General features: G+C 39.5%; 1 protein-coding gene and 1 pseudogene across 1 annotated transcript in view; both read right to left on the bottom strand.

Moving 5' to 3' along the window:
- PLPP4 (phospholipid phosphatase 4) overlaps positions 1 to 15,683 on the bottom strand; it is a 147,534-nt gene that overhangs the window by 46,048 nt on the left and 85,803 nt on the right. The window lies entirely within an intron of this gene.
- On the bottom strand, positions 6,820 to 7,900 carry LOC133239668 (deoxyuridine 5'-triphosphate nucleotidohydrolase, mitochondrial-like; annotated as a pseudogene).

The raw sequence follows: 15,683 nt of genomic DNA, 5'->3' as shown, positions 1-15,683 counted from the left end.
TTCTTCTACATTATCTTCTTGATTTAAGTCTCAGTATACAACTTGTTTTGAATTATTACATATAGTGTGAAGTAGCTGTCAAGGTTAAATTTATTCATAATTTTATTCTTGTTTTCTGGTCTATTGATTTTAAACTTTTACTTTTGCCACTGAAATGCCTTGGCACCTTTGTCAAAAAAGTTTATTCCTATGTATTCATAAATTGATGGTGCTGTAAATAGGACTTTTAAAATATGCATTTTCTATTATAATTGTTTCCTGTTATACAGAAATAAAACTGATTTTTATATTAACCTTTTATCCTATAACCTTCCAAAATTCAATTTTGATCCTAATATATTTTGTAGATTTCTTAGGATTTTCTAAATAAATAATCAAATTATTTAAATAAAATAAAAATTACTTCTTCTTTGCCTATTATTTTTTTTTGCCTAATTGTACTGACCAGAATAACCATCACAATTTTTAATAGATACAGTTTTATATTTTTACATAGACAAAATAATTAAATGAAAAATTATAGTAAATGGACATGCCTTTATGATGTTACCAATCATAAAAGAAAAGCTTTTGATCATTAAGTATGAAGTTAGTAGTAGATTTTTCACAGACGCGTTTCATCAAACTGAAGAAGTTCCATTTTATTTCTACTTTAATGAAAGAAGAATTTTTGGAAAATTATGGATGGCTGATGCTTTTTCTATGTCTATTGATAATATGATTTTTTCCTACATTTTGATAATTTAGTCAGTAACAATGATTGATTTTTAATTTTTAAATCAACTTTGCATTCCTAGGATAAATTCCAATTCCTTCTTATTACTGGACTTGACTTGAAATTTTATTAAAGAATTTTGTGTCTATGTTCATGAGAGATATTTGGCCTATAATTTTTCTTCCCTGCAATGTCTTTGTCAGATGTTATCAGAATTAGTCTATAACCTTATCTGTATAGTCTTAAAGAACCAGCTGGGACATGTTCCCTTCTTTTCTACCTTCTTTTTTTTTTTTTTTGAAGTTTTGTGTAAGATTGATATTACTTCTCCTTAAATGTTTGATGAAAGATACCAGTGAAACCATCTGAGCCTTGAGATTTCTTTCTACAGAAGCATTCAATTACAAATTCGATTCCTATTTAATCTTTAAATCAGTCTTAGTGAGCAGTGGTTTGTGAAGAATTTGACCATTCTACATACATTGTTGAATTTATTGGCATAATTTCTTCACAATATCCCCTTAATGTCCTTTTAATGTATTTAGAATCTATAAGAGTAGCTCATCTTCTTTTCCTGATGTTGATAATGTGTGTGATCTCTCTTTTTCCCTTGATTAGTCTTGCTGGAAGCTTATCAATTTTATTAACCTTAAAAATAACAATAAGGGCAAATCCAATACCAGTTTCTCCCTCATGACTAGAACTAGAAATTCATTATCCAACAGTTGGCATCTATATCAATCCCCCAAGTATAAGACCAACCATCTTGGACCATATGTACATATTATCCCTAAATTTAATAGAATGTAGCTAAAGCAAATTTTAAAATTAGCATATTTTAAAAGCTAAGTGATACAATCCTCACAGTAACATTATGAAATATTATTGCATCCATTTGAAAGATGAGAAAACCAAAGCTTAGAAAAATTAAGCAATTACCAAGGTCACAAAAACTAGTTCAGATTCACAGTCATGTCCTTCTGATTCTAACACCCATGAACTTTCCACTCAACCATGAAATGTCCATGAACAAATGATTCAGGATTATATTATCAGCACTCGAGCAGCCTACCTTTAGAAAGGTATTGTCCTCATGAAACTGGCCTAAATGCAGCCGGAAAAAGGAAAGTAACAGGAAAAAAATGTCCCTTGGTTTTTTTTCACATGGCCAAGAAGCATCACATAGCACTGAATAAAATGTTACTATTGATGAAAATTACAAAAAGCAATATTTTGGCCAAATCTACATGAATGTAGTATTTTTTTTTTTTTTACTTATTGATGATCAATCATTTTCCTACTGGGTTTCTTCTCTAAATTGCCAATTGTTTATTTTTTAATAAAATTTTAACCTTCACTTCAAAAATTATGATTGATGAGGCTGGGAAATGTCACTTACAAGATTATGCCATGCTATATTTAATAAAAAATCATGCCATTTCTGTTCATCTAATAATGGATCCTCATAGAGCTATGCTTTCTCCTCTGCCTTGACATTTATTTCCTTAGTCAAGAAATACTAGAGTTCACAAAGATGTACTGCAGCCATGAAATGAAAAGACATTTGCTCCTTGGAAGAAAAGTTATGACCAATGTAGACAACATATTAAAAAGCAGAGACATTACTTTGCCAACAAAGGTCCATCTAGTCAAAGCTATGGTTTTTCCAGTGGTCCTGTAGGGATGTGAGAGTTGGACTATAAAGAAAGCTGAGCACCAAAGAATTGATGCTTTGACTCTTGACAGTCCCTTGGACTGCAAGGAGATCCAACCAGTCCATCCTAAAGGAAACCAGTTCTGAATATTCATTGGAAGGACTGATGCTGAAGCTGAAACTCCAATACTTTAGCCACCTGATGCGAAGAACTGACTCATTTGAAAAGACCTTGATGCTGGGAAAGATTGAAGGTGGGAGAAGAAGGGGATGACAGAGGAGGAGATGGTTGGATGGTATCACCAACTTGATGGACATGAGTTTGAGTAAACCCTGGGAGTTGGTGATGGACAGGGAGGGCTGGCATGTGCATCCATGCGGTTGCAAAGAGTCGGACACGACTGAGCGACTGAACTGAACAGAACGAAGATGTAGAGAACAGACTTGTGGTGGTTGGAAAGAGCTGGAGCCTGCTAACCACACTGGCACCCACACAGGCAGGAGACTCTGTGCCAGGCACCTATGAGGGTGCCAAGGTCACCTGGGCTCCACCCCTCCTCTGCCTTCACCATCTACAGGTAAGGATCAGTTCAATTCAGTTCAGTCACTCAGTCACGTCTGACTCTTTGCAACCCTATGGACTGCAGCACACCAGGCCTCTCTGTCCATCACCAACTCCCAGAGGAGTTTACTCAAACTCATGTCCATCGAGTCAGTGATGCCAACAGGTAAGGACAGTAGTGTCTGAACAGGAAGGACATACAAACTGCCTCTAGGGGAAGAAAAACTCAATCCAAGTGAGTGTTACAGATGCATGGAAGAATTTTTGAAGACCCTGGGACATGAAGACAGCATTTATCGACAATCAGGGTAGTCTAGCGGTGATGGTAGTTTAGTCGCTAAGTCACGTCCATCCAACTCTTGCGACCCCAGGGACTGTAGCCCATCAGGCTCCTCTGTCCACAGGATTTCTCAGGCAAGAGTACTAGAGTGGGTTGCCATTTCCTTCTCCAGGGGATCTTCCCAACCCAGGGACCAAACCCATATCTCTTGCATTGCAGATTTATTCTTTACTGACTGAGCCACCATCGAATCCAATCAGGGGTCTGTTTGTAATGTTGGGGATGAGATAAAGCATCGAGGACAGCCACATGGCAGTGAGTTTTGTGGTTATTGTTACCATATGAAAAGCTTTTACCAGTTAATTTCTCAGCAGCAATTGAGCAAAAAGGGCACATATGGGCTGGATGCATGAAAGAAACTAAATATACTTTTACAAAGTCATGGGGCTTATACATTCCTGTATTGGGCCGAAGGCCTCCAAGTGAAGTGAAGTCGCTCAGTCATGTCCGAATCTTTGCAACCCCATGGACTGTAGTCTATCAGGCTCATTGTCCATGGGATTTTCCAGGCAATAGTCCTGGAGTGGATTACCATTTCCTTCTCCAGGGGATCTTCCCAACCCAGGGCTCGAACCCGGGTCTCCCACACTGTAGACAGAGGCTTTACCCTCTGAGCCATGAGTTAATAGCATGAAGGCCTCCAAAGGCACCTCTTCTCTCCTTGGGGAGGTGGCCAGCTCCTCTGCAATGAACTTTCACTGTTAGCCTGTGCTATTGCAAATCCCATCTGTCATAAAGAGACTGAAGGAGGCTGAGTAACAACCAGTGGTTCCCAGGTTGACTTCAATTGGTTAGGACTACCATCCCAGCCCTACTCAGAGGCTTCCTTTGCCATCTCAAGCGACTGCCTCCCTAAATCATGTTATTCACTTCGAGAACTGAGAACTGTGCTTCAGCTTTAGCTACCATCCAATGAGGAAAACAATGGATGACTTAGTGGACGATGACTTCCAATCCCATGGTCTAAGGTCAGGCTATGTCTCTGGTGGCTTGTACTTGGGCCCATGCTGGCTGACATTCTGGCTGACTGCACTCCGGTATCCCTGCTGCTGTGAACTTTCTAGCTGTGGGTGCAACTGTTCACCAACCTTCTAGGAAATGCATCTCCAGCAGGCCTCCCACTTCTCAGTCTGCGGCCATCAGGCAAGTGTGCCATGCTGTGGTCATTGATTTGGCCTTGTCCAGAAGCCTGGCTCAAGGGAGGCTGTTTGAAACACACCCTGGTTTTTAAGAAGGATCTAAGTGGCATGCCATAATTCTTAAATACACAGGAGGCCATGATCAGAGAAATCTTTTTTAACGTTTTACTTTTGTTTTAAAAAATTGTAAGACAGTGAGTTTCAGAAATTTATAGATCTGTTGTTTAGTCGCTCAGTTGTGCCTGACTCTTTATGACCCCACGGACTGTAGCCTGCCAGGCTCCTCGGGGCATGAAATTCCCAGGCAAGAATACTGGAGTGGGTTGCCATTTCCCTCTCCGGGGGATCTTCCCGACTCAGGGATCAAACTCTGTGTATCCTGTATTGCAGGCAGATTCTTTACCTACCACTGAGTCACCTGGGAACCCCAGATAGATCCGTACATAGAATCAAATTAATACCATAGGTGTAGACAGGAGAACCACTGCAAGAGGAGTATGTTGACTGAATATACTGCACGAATCTCACAGCAAAACACATGCCATGAAGGACGGTATTAAGGATGCAATAATCAAACACTCATCTTTCAGTAGGGAACTCAACTGGCTGCATCTATAGTCTGCTGTCGTATGACATAAGAAACAAACACACTTGAATCAACACACATTGACCAGATTCTGTTTTGTTTCACTCTTGCTTTCCCATTGCTGCCAAAGGGGACAGAGACCAGCATCTTCTGATCTTTCCCAGAGTCAGAGCTCAAGGGGGAATGGGCACTAAATCATCACATTTAATTTTCCCCACACCTTAAAAGGTAGGCATTAGAGATCCCATTTTACAGATGAGTAAACTGAGGCAGAAGCTCATGAAGAAATTTGCCCAAGATCACATCAATACAAAGTAATGGAGCCAGGCCAAACTCAGGTCTGTCTGAATCTGAAAACAATTCTTCTCTTTCTCTCATAACTAATACTAAAGTGCTCTTAAGTATGAAATTATTTATGTAGAGAAATCTAATGATTACAAAAGCAAATTTATCATTTTTTACCCCATGATAGGTCTTCAAATGGCATTCTTTGGACAGTCAGCAATGCATAGTTATGAACATAAAAAAATAAATAAATGCTCTAATCAAACAAGTGGTTAGACCAGAAATCCAAAAGTCTTAAACTTATCTAAGTGCCGTGGCTCTCTTCCCCACAGGCACCAAGACGATGGGTGGGGATGCTTGGGGTTCTTCTGATGAGAAATGTTCTCATGCACTCCTCCTTCTGAATTGTCCCAGACACCTCTGCCTATGTAAGAGACACTACTTAATAATTATGCATTAGGTACTTTCCTTAGTTGTATATGCCAGGCTTGTAATTAAGTGTCTATTTGAGTAGTAATTTGTTTAATGTCCACTGCTGTCCATCAGGGCTGCCAAGAATGGTTGTTCAAAATACTCACTGCCCAAGGGCTCCCACCTGATGAAGGACACCTGCTTTCACTGACGATGCTCCGTACCCGGGACTGCATCTGCCGGGAGCAAGAGACACCTTATCCTGATGGGCTTAAGGCACCATATGGCTCGCTGAGGTCATGCTCTGTAAAGGCTGCTAGGACAGGAATGGTGTCTGCCTCCTCTTGCACCACAGGCAGACCTAGCACATAGTAGGTCTCCACGAAACACAGGTTGAATAAATGGCTGAATCACTAAAGAAATGCACAAATGAACACTTTCTGAAATACAGGGCATTTGGAATTCTACCTAAGATGTGACAAAGGCCAGATCATGAAATATGTGGCAGCATCTCACTTGTTTTTCTTTTTCGCTTTGTTCGGTCATGTGGAATCTTAGTTCTCTGACCAGGGATCGAACCAGCACCCCCTGTATCCCTGCATTGAAAGCACGGAGTCTTAACCACTGAACCTCCAGGGAAGTCCCTCTGGATTTTATAGGTAAATCCTAACAACAGGAGGAGACAACCCTCTGACCATAAGACACAGGCAGTTCTTCACTGGGCTCCCTGGCTCTACACAGTCAGCAAATGCCAGTTACTTTTCTTCTTTTCCAGAAGGGAGTAATTTTGAAAGAAAGTAAATGGACTCTTGTCTTATCTGTAAGCTGTGGTAAAGAATATCCAGGCCAGAAACCTGAACATTTGATCAAAAAGCCATATTAGTGAAGGACAAAAATATGAGACATATATATATATATATTTTTTTTTTTTAAACAAAGTTACTAATCACCATGGGATCCGAAGTCTGTCAAGTTTCCCCTAGCCTCTAGCTAGTAAATGAACCATAAAGAAAACAATGTGTTTTTCCTCCCTTCCTCCCCTTTCTTCCTTGCTTTTGATGAAAAACTGTAGAGATTCTTATGGTCCAGAAAACTGAGGGAGATAATCCTATGAGAGAAAACCAACTGAAATTGAATCTACTTATTGGCAGAAATACGCACAAAGATGCTCCCAAATAAACTTTAACTTCTGAATATGTTTGCTTACAAAAACAAGCAAAGACTCAGGAAGGCCAAAGCTCTGGAGTAAAGCAGCTCACTGGTCTCTCCTCCCAGGATTCCCCAGTTCCCAGCCCCCAGACCCCACTCCAGGCTTCCAGGCAGAAAGGACCCTCACCCACAGTGTCATCTTGGTCTCTGCAGGCATTATCAGGATTAACCAGCTCTGCTGGAGGAGTCAGAGAGAGGATCCAGTCACAAAGCACCTACTGGGTGCTCAGCACAGTACAAGTGGCTTCACAGCCTTTATCCCTTTCAATACTCACCACATCTTTGGGAGGTTTTTTGTTTTTGTTTTTTCCTTTTTCACATTAAGCAAAGCCTTGATTTTCAAGGCAAAAGTACATTTTTTTTCACTTTCTGTTCTTGGCATAAATTTTGATTATTTCCAATAGAACCAAGACCTCCTGAACCCCTTTCAGTGTCATCTAAAGCTTGAACTACCTCAATTTCTGGGTGAAATATCCATTCAGAAATAAGTTGTGCAATTCAATCACCCTTTTTGACTTCAAACTTTTCTTTGCCAAAATTAAACAGAACAACACCAACATCTCTATAATCTTCATCTATGACACTTCATCTATGACACTCCTACCTCTATGAAATGTTTTGCCAAGTCAGAATGTGGAGCTTCTCTCCCATAGCACCCAGAAGGAAGAGTATCTGAATGTTGGTTTTCACAAGGACTTTCTCCGTCAGTGGTATTGTGTAATCTTGGACTCTGTACAGGTCATAGCCCAAGGCACACACGGACCCCGTGGTTGGGGCAGTGGTGTGCTCCCAGAGCTGGGCAAAGCAGAGCCTCATGACTTCCTCCTCCACAACCAGGCCCCACCTTCTGGGGGAGATGACTGAGCCTCTTGAGAGCTGGGCAAGAGGGGCAGAACATCAGCACAAGAGGGAGCAGAGGAAACAAGAGCCTTTGGGAGGTATTTTTAAACCCTCTTTCAAAACTGATGACAGAGGCTGAAAAAGTATTCCATCACTCAAAATGAGTTCTGAAACCTCATCTCAACTATATCCCTTCATCTCTTAAAAAGTGAAAGAGAAGACTGAAAAGTCAAGTGTTTGCCATGAAATGACATTGCTGATTAGAAGGAGAGCTGACCACATTATTCTAACAGCTCAGGTCCCTTTCTTACTCTAGACAAAGGAAGGCAGGGGAATTCTGAAAACTCAGTGTTGGTGGTGAATTTGGGGTCCTGAACACACTTTTGGAGTTGCAAAGAGTTGGACACAACTTAGTGACTAAACAACAACAACTCTTCAAAGGCTTGAAATGCTTTTTCTACTCTGTATCCCAATGCTAACTCTGCTGCTGGCATAAAAGGAAGGTGCTATTTAGCAGTAATTAGCAGACTCCAGAGGAGGATGGGTGGAAAGAAGCATTGGCTTGAATCACCCAACAACTGCACACACTTGGCTGTGGAATGATCTGCTTCATTTGCCTTCAGCAGACTTAACTTCCTAATTAAGTTGGCTCCAGCCAACATTCAAATGACTTTGCATTTTCCAAGTAGATGCCAAAAGAGGCCAGAGAGATGGCCCCCAAAGCCAGTGGGAGAAATGAGGAAGCAGGTCTGGAATGAAATACATGCTGTGGAGACCCTCATGGGAATAACTTATGTACATACATGAGTTCTAGCCAAAAGGGAAAAGAAACCACACTGGTTCTAAGGATATGCACACTAGATATGAATCTGAGAAAACACAAAGAAAGGACTTGGTGTGGTTCTAAAGCCAAAAGATAATGTTTCCATGGCAGGTGCCCAGCTGAGGCTGGGACTAGGACAGTTTCCAGAGAATGGGATTGTAGAACAGTATTATCTTATATTTATCTACCTATGTCCCTTCCTCCTTCCATCTATCTATATCCCAAAAGATGTCCACTGCAGAAGACATGTGGTTATCTGAATTTTTATTTTTAGAACATATCTAACATCTTGAATGATCCCTGGGCCCAAATTTGGAAGACTGAGTTAAAAGTCAATGATTTGAAACAGTGATAAAAGAAACACCCACACAAACTAGCTGCCTATCCAACAAGTATTCCTTTATAATTCAAGTCCATTCTACCATCATGGGCCAAGAACAAGATCTCTGATGAGTCTAGGGCCCTCACATCCACAAGAAGTCATTACATGCAATGGGAGAGAGAATGGAGAGTAGAGGACATTTCATAATGGTTAAAGAAAGGGTCAGATGACAAGAAAATACAGCAATCATAAATGTGTGAGTGCCAATAGAAAGCGCTCCAAAACACAGGAAGCAAAACCAGCAAAACAAAAAGGAGAAACAGGCAAAATCCATAATCATAGTTAACACTATCAAACTCTTGATTGATAACAGTGAGACAGAGAAAAAGAATTAGAAATCTCTGAATGACAACATCTTAATCAACACACATGGAATGCCACACCCAACAAATTCAGAATATGTTTTTGGGTGTGAATGAAATATCCACCAAGATAAAGAATGTGCTAGGCAATAAAACAAATCTCCATAAATTTCAAAAGACTGAAATTTTCATGAGTATGTTTTCCAGTCACAATAAAACTAAGTTAACAATTCATTACATTAAAATAGCTGGGAAAGTCTCCAATATTTGGAAATTTAAAAATTCACTTCTGAATAATACATAGATCAAAGAAAAAACCACAGGGATGTTAGAAAATAATTTGAACATAATAACAATAAAAATACAATATAACAAATTTTGCGGGGTATAGCTAAAATAGAGACATTTATAGCTTTAAATGCTTACATTAGAAAGGAAAAAATCTTTAAACAATTATTATTTAAATTTCTAACTTAAGCTAGAAAAGTATGAGCAATTTAAAAACAAATTAAAAGCAAGGAAGCAATGAAAATAAGAACCAAAATCAACAAAGCAGAAAAGACATAAAAATAGAAAAAATAAAGACAAAGTAGGTTGTTTGAAAAGTTTAATAAAATCAATAAACTGCAAGTAAGTTAATCAAGGAAAAAAAGGATCAGAAACAAATGACTACATCAGAAATGGAAGCCAGCCTAGCACCACCAATCTTAACAGACATGAAAAAGTCAATAAGGTAATATTATGAACACCTTTATGTTAACAAACTCAACAGTATAGATAAATGTACAAATTATTTTAAAATCACAATTTATCAAAAGTGACAAAAGGGAGTTTCACTTCCACACTGGCATATGAGAAGCTCTGGGGACCCCACTTCCAAGCTAAACTGGAGAAAATTACTAAAAATATAAAATCAAGTCTCTGGAAGTGATCCTAAAAGCACATAGCAAATGAAGAAATAGTCATCTAAGAAGACACTAAAACTCAGTAGGGACAGTGAAAATCTCTGGCATCAGAACCTCGATCCATTCTTGCTCCTTCCCTCCCAGCCTAGTGTGAAGGAAGGTCCATCCCAGATGGATACAGCCTAGAACACAGGGCTCCCCCTTCCTCTCCTCACAGCTCCTCGTCGAGGGCAATGGTGTCCTGCTGGGAGAGACAGGCTGTTGGTATTCATCACCCTGAAGGTCAGAAGCTACTGTGCTCCCCTCCTTCCAGTGGCCAAGTCCTAGGCATGAGCATCACTCAGAAGGAACCTGTCACTGTCCCTATCTTCAGCTCTAGAAACAAGGCTCGGGAAGACACATCTTAAAACAGAGAACTCTGGAGCTCTTCTCAAAGGAACTGACTTTATTTGAACATGGTAAAGTTCAAGCCTAAGGGTGCACTCAGAAACACTCGAGGTTGTGATGAAAAGCAATTAAGAGGAAAATGGGAGCTTCACTAGAGAAACGAACTAAATAACACATGTTAACTCTTCTTTTCAAATTCTGTTGATTGAGTGTAATCCCAATTATAATGCCAGAAGACTTTCTTATGAAAATTCATAAACTGATTCCACAGCATATATTTTGGAAAAGTAAAGAACCTATAATTGCCAAAGTAACCTTGAGAAAAAAAAACAACAAAGATGAAAGACTCCAGCTGCTGGACTTCAACAGACCTACCATAAAGCTACAGTAATCAATACAGTGCAGTTCTAGAAAAAGGGTAGGCAGACAGATTAATGACATTGTAGAGAGTACAGGAATAGAACCACACTGTATGGTCTATCAATTTCTGCAAAGGCACTAAAGCTACCTGATGGTGAAAGGAAAAATTGTTTCAATAAATGGTGCTAAAAATGGATATAAATGCAAAAAATTTTAACTTTTAAACACTGTCTCACACACTGAACAAAAATCAACTTGGTTTTAAATATAAAACCCAAACCATAAAGCTTTTGAAGAAAACATATGAAGACAAGTTTATAACTGGAAGGTGGGAAAGATTTCTTACATAAAACACAGAAAGCAATAACCACAAATGAAAAAAGTGACAAGTAAGATTTAATCAAAATTTAAAACTACTACTCATCAACAGATACTATTAAGAAAATGAATAGGCAAGCCACTGATGGGAGAACATATTCACAAAACATTTATTTGACACAAGGCTTCTAAATAGAATATGAAGAAACATCACCAGTTAATCACAAATAGACAAAAATAATTAATGGAAAAAGGATTTGAACAGACACTGCATCAAGGAAGATATGAGAACAGCCAGTAGGCAAATGAAAATGTCAGTGACATCATTAGTACTAGAGAACTACAATGAGACACTGTATAAACCCACCAAAATGACTAAGCAAACAAAAAAAACCAGTAACAGCAAATGTTGGTGAAGACCCAGTGTACCTGAAATTTTCATACGTTGCTAGAGAGAATGTAAACTAGCTCAAGCATTTTGTGAAAATATCTGGCAGTTTCTTCAAATGTTAAACATATCCTAATGTTTTTACATTAGCAATATCACTCACAGATATTTAGCCAAGATAAATGTCAGCACAGTTCATTAAAAGAACTGCACACAAATGTTCATAGCAGCTTAATTCACAATGGAAATAACCAGAAAGACAAAGAACCTGTGGAATATTCATTACAATGAAATACATTGCAGCAATAAAAAAGAATAAATTATGGATACTTATAACAATGTGGATGAACTTCAAGATATTATACAGAGCAAAAACTGCCAGACTCAAAAAGAATACACTGCATTATTCCATTTAGATGAAATTCTAAAGTAGGCAAAGCTAATCTAAAGGTTGAAAAAAAAAACAGTACAGTGGTTATTTCAAGAGAATGAAGATTGGAAATGAACATAAAGACCCTTCTGAGGTGATGGAAATACCTTACATTGTGATAGGAATATGGGTTACATAATGAGCCCACTTCTCAAGACCGAATGGCAATGACCTATGCATTTCAATGTACATTTTACCTTAAAATGCTAAAATAATTTTTTAAAGATATACTACCATGTGTAAAATAGCTAGCTAGTAGGAACCTGCTATGAAGCAAAAGGGGCTCAACTCGGTGTTCTGTGATGACCTAGATGGGAGGGGTGGGGCCGGGGGTGAGGGAGAGTCAAGAGGGAGGGGATATATGCATACATACAGCTGATTCACTTCGTTGGACAGCAGAGATGAATGCAGCGCTGTAAAGCAGTTATGCTCCAATAAAAAGAAACTGTCAGCATTCTCAGTGGTGGTAGGAAGTGGGCAGACAAAAACAGGAAGGAAGAAGGGCAGACTCTTGTACTTGAAGCATGTGGGGATTCATTAGCTCTGTTTTCTTTTATATGTCTGAATTTCTTCATAATAAAAAATTTAAAAAGAAAGAAATAAAAAGGCATTAGGCTTTAATTACAACCTTTAATCTGACCATGATCTTTTTTTTCATGGAAGTCAAATGGAGAGCCAAGTCTTTGAGGGAGAGTATTTTTAATTAATTAAACAGTAACCATTTCTAAAACTACTCTATTTATTCAGACCAAGAACCTGAAGAGTGGATGAATTTAACATGTGAAAGATAACTTTCTTCCGTATATTTGCCTAATTATCTTAGAATGGGGCTCTCAGCCTGGACATCATTGACATTTGGGGCTGGATCCTTCTGTGTCGTGAGGACTGTCCTCTGCACTGTAGGAAGTTTGGCAGCATCCCTGGCCTCGACGGAGGAGATGCCACATGTCACATGCCCTTGTGACAACCACAAATGTCTCTGGACTTTGCTAATATCCCCTAGGGGGCAAAATTGTCCAGTTGAGAACTACTGCCCAGGAATACTCATTCCCAACCAAGACCACGTAGCCCTCATTGTTCAGTTGCCCAGTCGTGTCCGACTCGTTGAGACCCCATGGACTGCAGCACGCTAGGCCTCCCCACTCCTCACCATTTCCCAGAGTTTGCCCAAGTTCACGTCCATTGCATCGGTAATGCCATCTAGCCATCTCATTCTCTGATGTCCTCTTCTCTTTCTGCCCTTAGTCTTTCCCAGCATCAGGGACTTTTTCAGTTAGTCAGCTGTTCGCATCATGTGACCAAAATACTCGAGTTTCAGCTTCAGCATTAGTCCTTCCAGTGAGTATTCAGGGTTGATTTCCCTTAACATTGACTGGTTTGATCTCCCTGCTGTCCATCAGACTCTCAGGAGTCTTCTCCAGCACCACAGTTGAAAGGAATAAATTCTTTGGCTCTCTGCCTTCTTTATGGTCCGGCTCACACAACTATATATGACCACTGGGAAGACCATAGCCTTAACTATAGGAACCTTTGTCAGCTGAGTAATGTCTCTGCTTTTCAACACACTGTCTAGGATTGTCATAGCTTTCCTGCCAAGAAGCAAACGTCTTCTGATTTCATGGCTGCAGTCACCATCTGGAGTGATTTTGGAGCCCAAGAAGAGGAAATCCGTCACTACTTCCACCTTTTCCCCTTCTATTTGTCATGCAGTAATGGGATCAGTAATGGGAAAGTTATGACCAACCTAGATAGCATATTCCAAAGCCGAGACATTACTTTGCCAACAAAGGTTCGTCTAGTCAAGGCTATGGTTTTTCCTGTGGTCATGTATGGATGTGAGAGTTGGACTGTGAAGAAAGCTGAGCGCCGAAGAATTGATGCTTTTGAACTGTGGTGTTGGAGAAGAGTCTTGAGAGTCCCTTGGCCTGCAAGGAGATCCAACCAGTCCATTCTGAAGGAGATCAGCCCTGGGATTTCTTTGGAAGGAATGATGCTAAAGCTGAAACTCCAGTACTTTGGCCACCTCATGCGAAGAGTTGACTCACTGGAGAAGACTCTGATGCTGGGAGGGATTGGGGGCAGGAGGAGAAGGGGACGACAGAGGATGAGATGGCTGGATGGCATCACTGACTCGATGGACGTGAGTCTGGGTGAATTCCGGGAGCTGATGATGGACAGGGAGGCCTGGCGTGCTGTGATTCATGGGGTCGCAAAGAGTCGAACACGACTGAGCGACTGAACTGAACTGAATGGGATCAGATGTCATGATCCTGGAGTTTTCAATATTTAGTTTTAAGCTGGCTCTTTCACTCTCTTCCTTCACCCTCATCAAGAAGCTCTTTAGTTCCTCTTCACTTTCTGCCATTAGAGTGGTATCCCCCCAAGGGGACAAAAATTGATTCTTGGGGAGATGAGAAAATTCTAGATATTACAATTTTTTGTGGCCCTTCAAACAGCCATAATATTAATACAATATATCAGTGGAATTAATATTTCATGGTAGAGAAGAGAAGTTGAGGGTTAGGGTTAGTTGAAGGGGAAACCTACAAAAATGAGGATGGGTGATAATGAAAAAAAAAAAAAAGATTGAAAAACATCACCCCATAAAGAGGTCTGATTCTTTTTAAAGCCAACTATTTCCTCCAAGGATTTGGTATCCCCAAAGCAAGACTTTCCAGTATTCAGGGGGGGTCTTCATTTCAATGATGAAAAAGTTGCAAAATAAGCACAGTTGCTTCCCAGAACCTCTGAAACTGTCTTGGAAGTTTAAGATGAAAGATAATGCAAATTTAGGTGAAAAAACCTAGGAGAGGCTCTTGCCAAGTGTGATGATGTCCCATGACAGGAAAATGAATTTGGAAGCTCTCATTTGTCACTTAGAAGGTAAACCACACAAATCAAACTGACCTCAGATAAGTGACCACCAGTTTGTCCTGGTTGAACATGACCCAATCAGCCCATGTCATTTCATACCATTTTTATTTTTATTTTTTTCTATTTTTTTTATTTTATTTTTTAACTTTACAATATTGTATTGGTTTTGCCCTATACCATTTTTAAAAGAAGAAGATGGTCTTTTTCAAGCTTCCCATCTAGCAGCAAAATCCCTGGACAGCAATTTCATTTCATTAAATGATCCAAAACAAATGAATCTTGCATTTTCTTCTGCTCTTCTATTTCCTGTATCTTTATGCAAAAGTCTGTCTAACCACTCCAAAAACCAGCTGGTTTATAACATTAAATATTCATGCTTGATGGAGTTAAACCTGGCTGCTTAGCATAGATGATATCTTATGATAATTTTTCCATCCATATTTACAAACCCTTTAGATTTGTTCCACAAAAGCAAACTCCCAGACACTCAGCCTACAAAGACCCTTTGTAGGACTCTTGTCCTACAAGAGTAGGACACTCTCCAGGACTCTTGTCATCAAAATAACACTGAGGTTATATGAGAATCTTCTAACATACGGTACCCCCGCACTAAGGCATCAGAACATTACCAAGGTATTCCTGAATTTAAAATGATAAGGGAAGGAAGGAATAAGAGAGTGATGACTAATTTTGTGTATCAGCTTGGCTAGGCCATAGTGCCCAGATGTTTGGTCAAACATCAGTCTGGAAGTTGCTTCAAAGACATATTTTAG

Source organism: Bos javanicus, chromosome 26, assembly GCF_032452875.1.
Source record: "Bos javanicus breed banteng chromosome 26, ARS-OSU_banteng_1.0, whole genome shotgun sequence".
NCBI lineage: Eukaryota > Metazoa > Chordata > Mammalia > Artiodactyla > Bovidae > Bos > Bos javanicus.
Note: the sequence above shows the minus strand (reverse complement) of the source record. Positions and strands in the feature narration are given on the sequence as shown.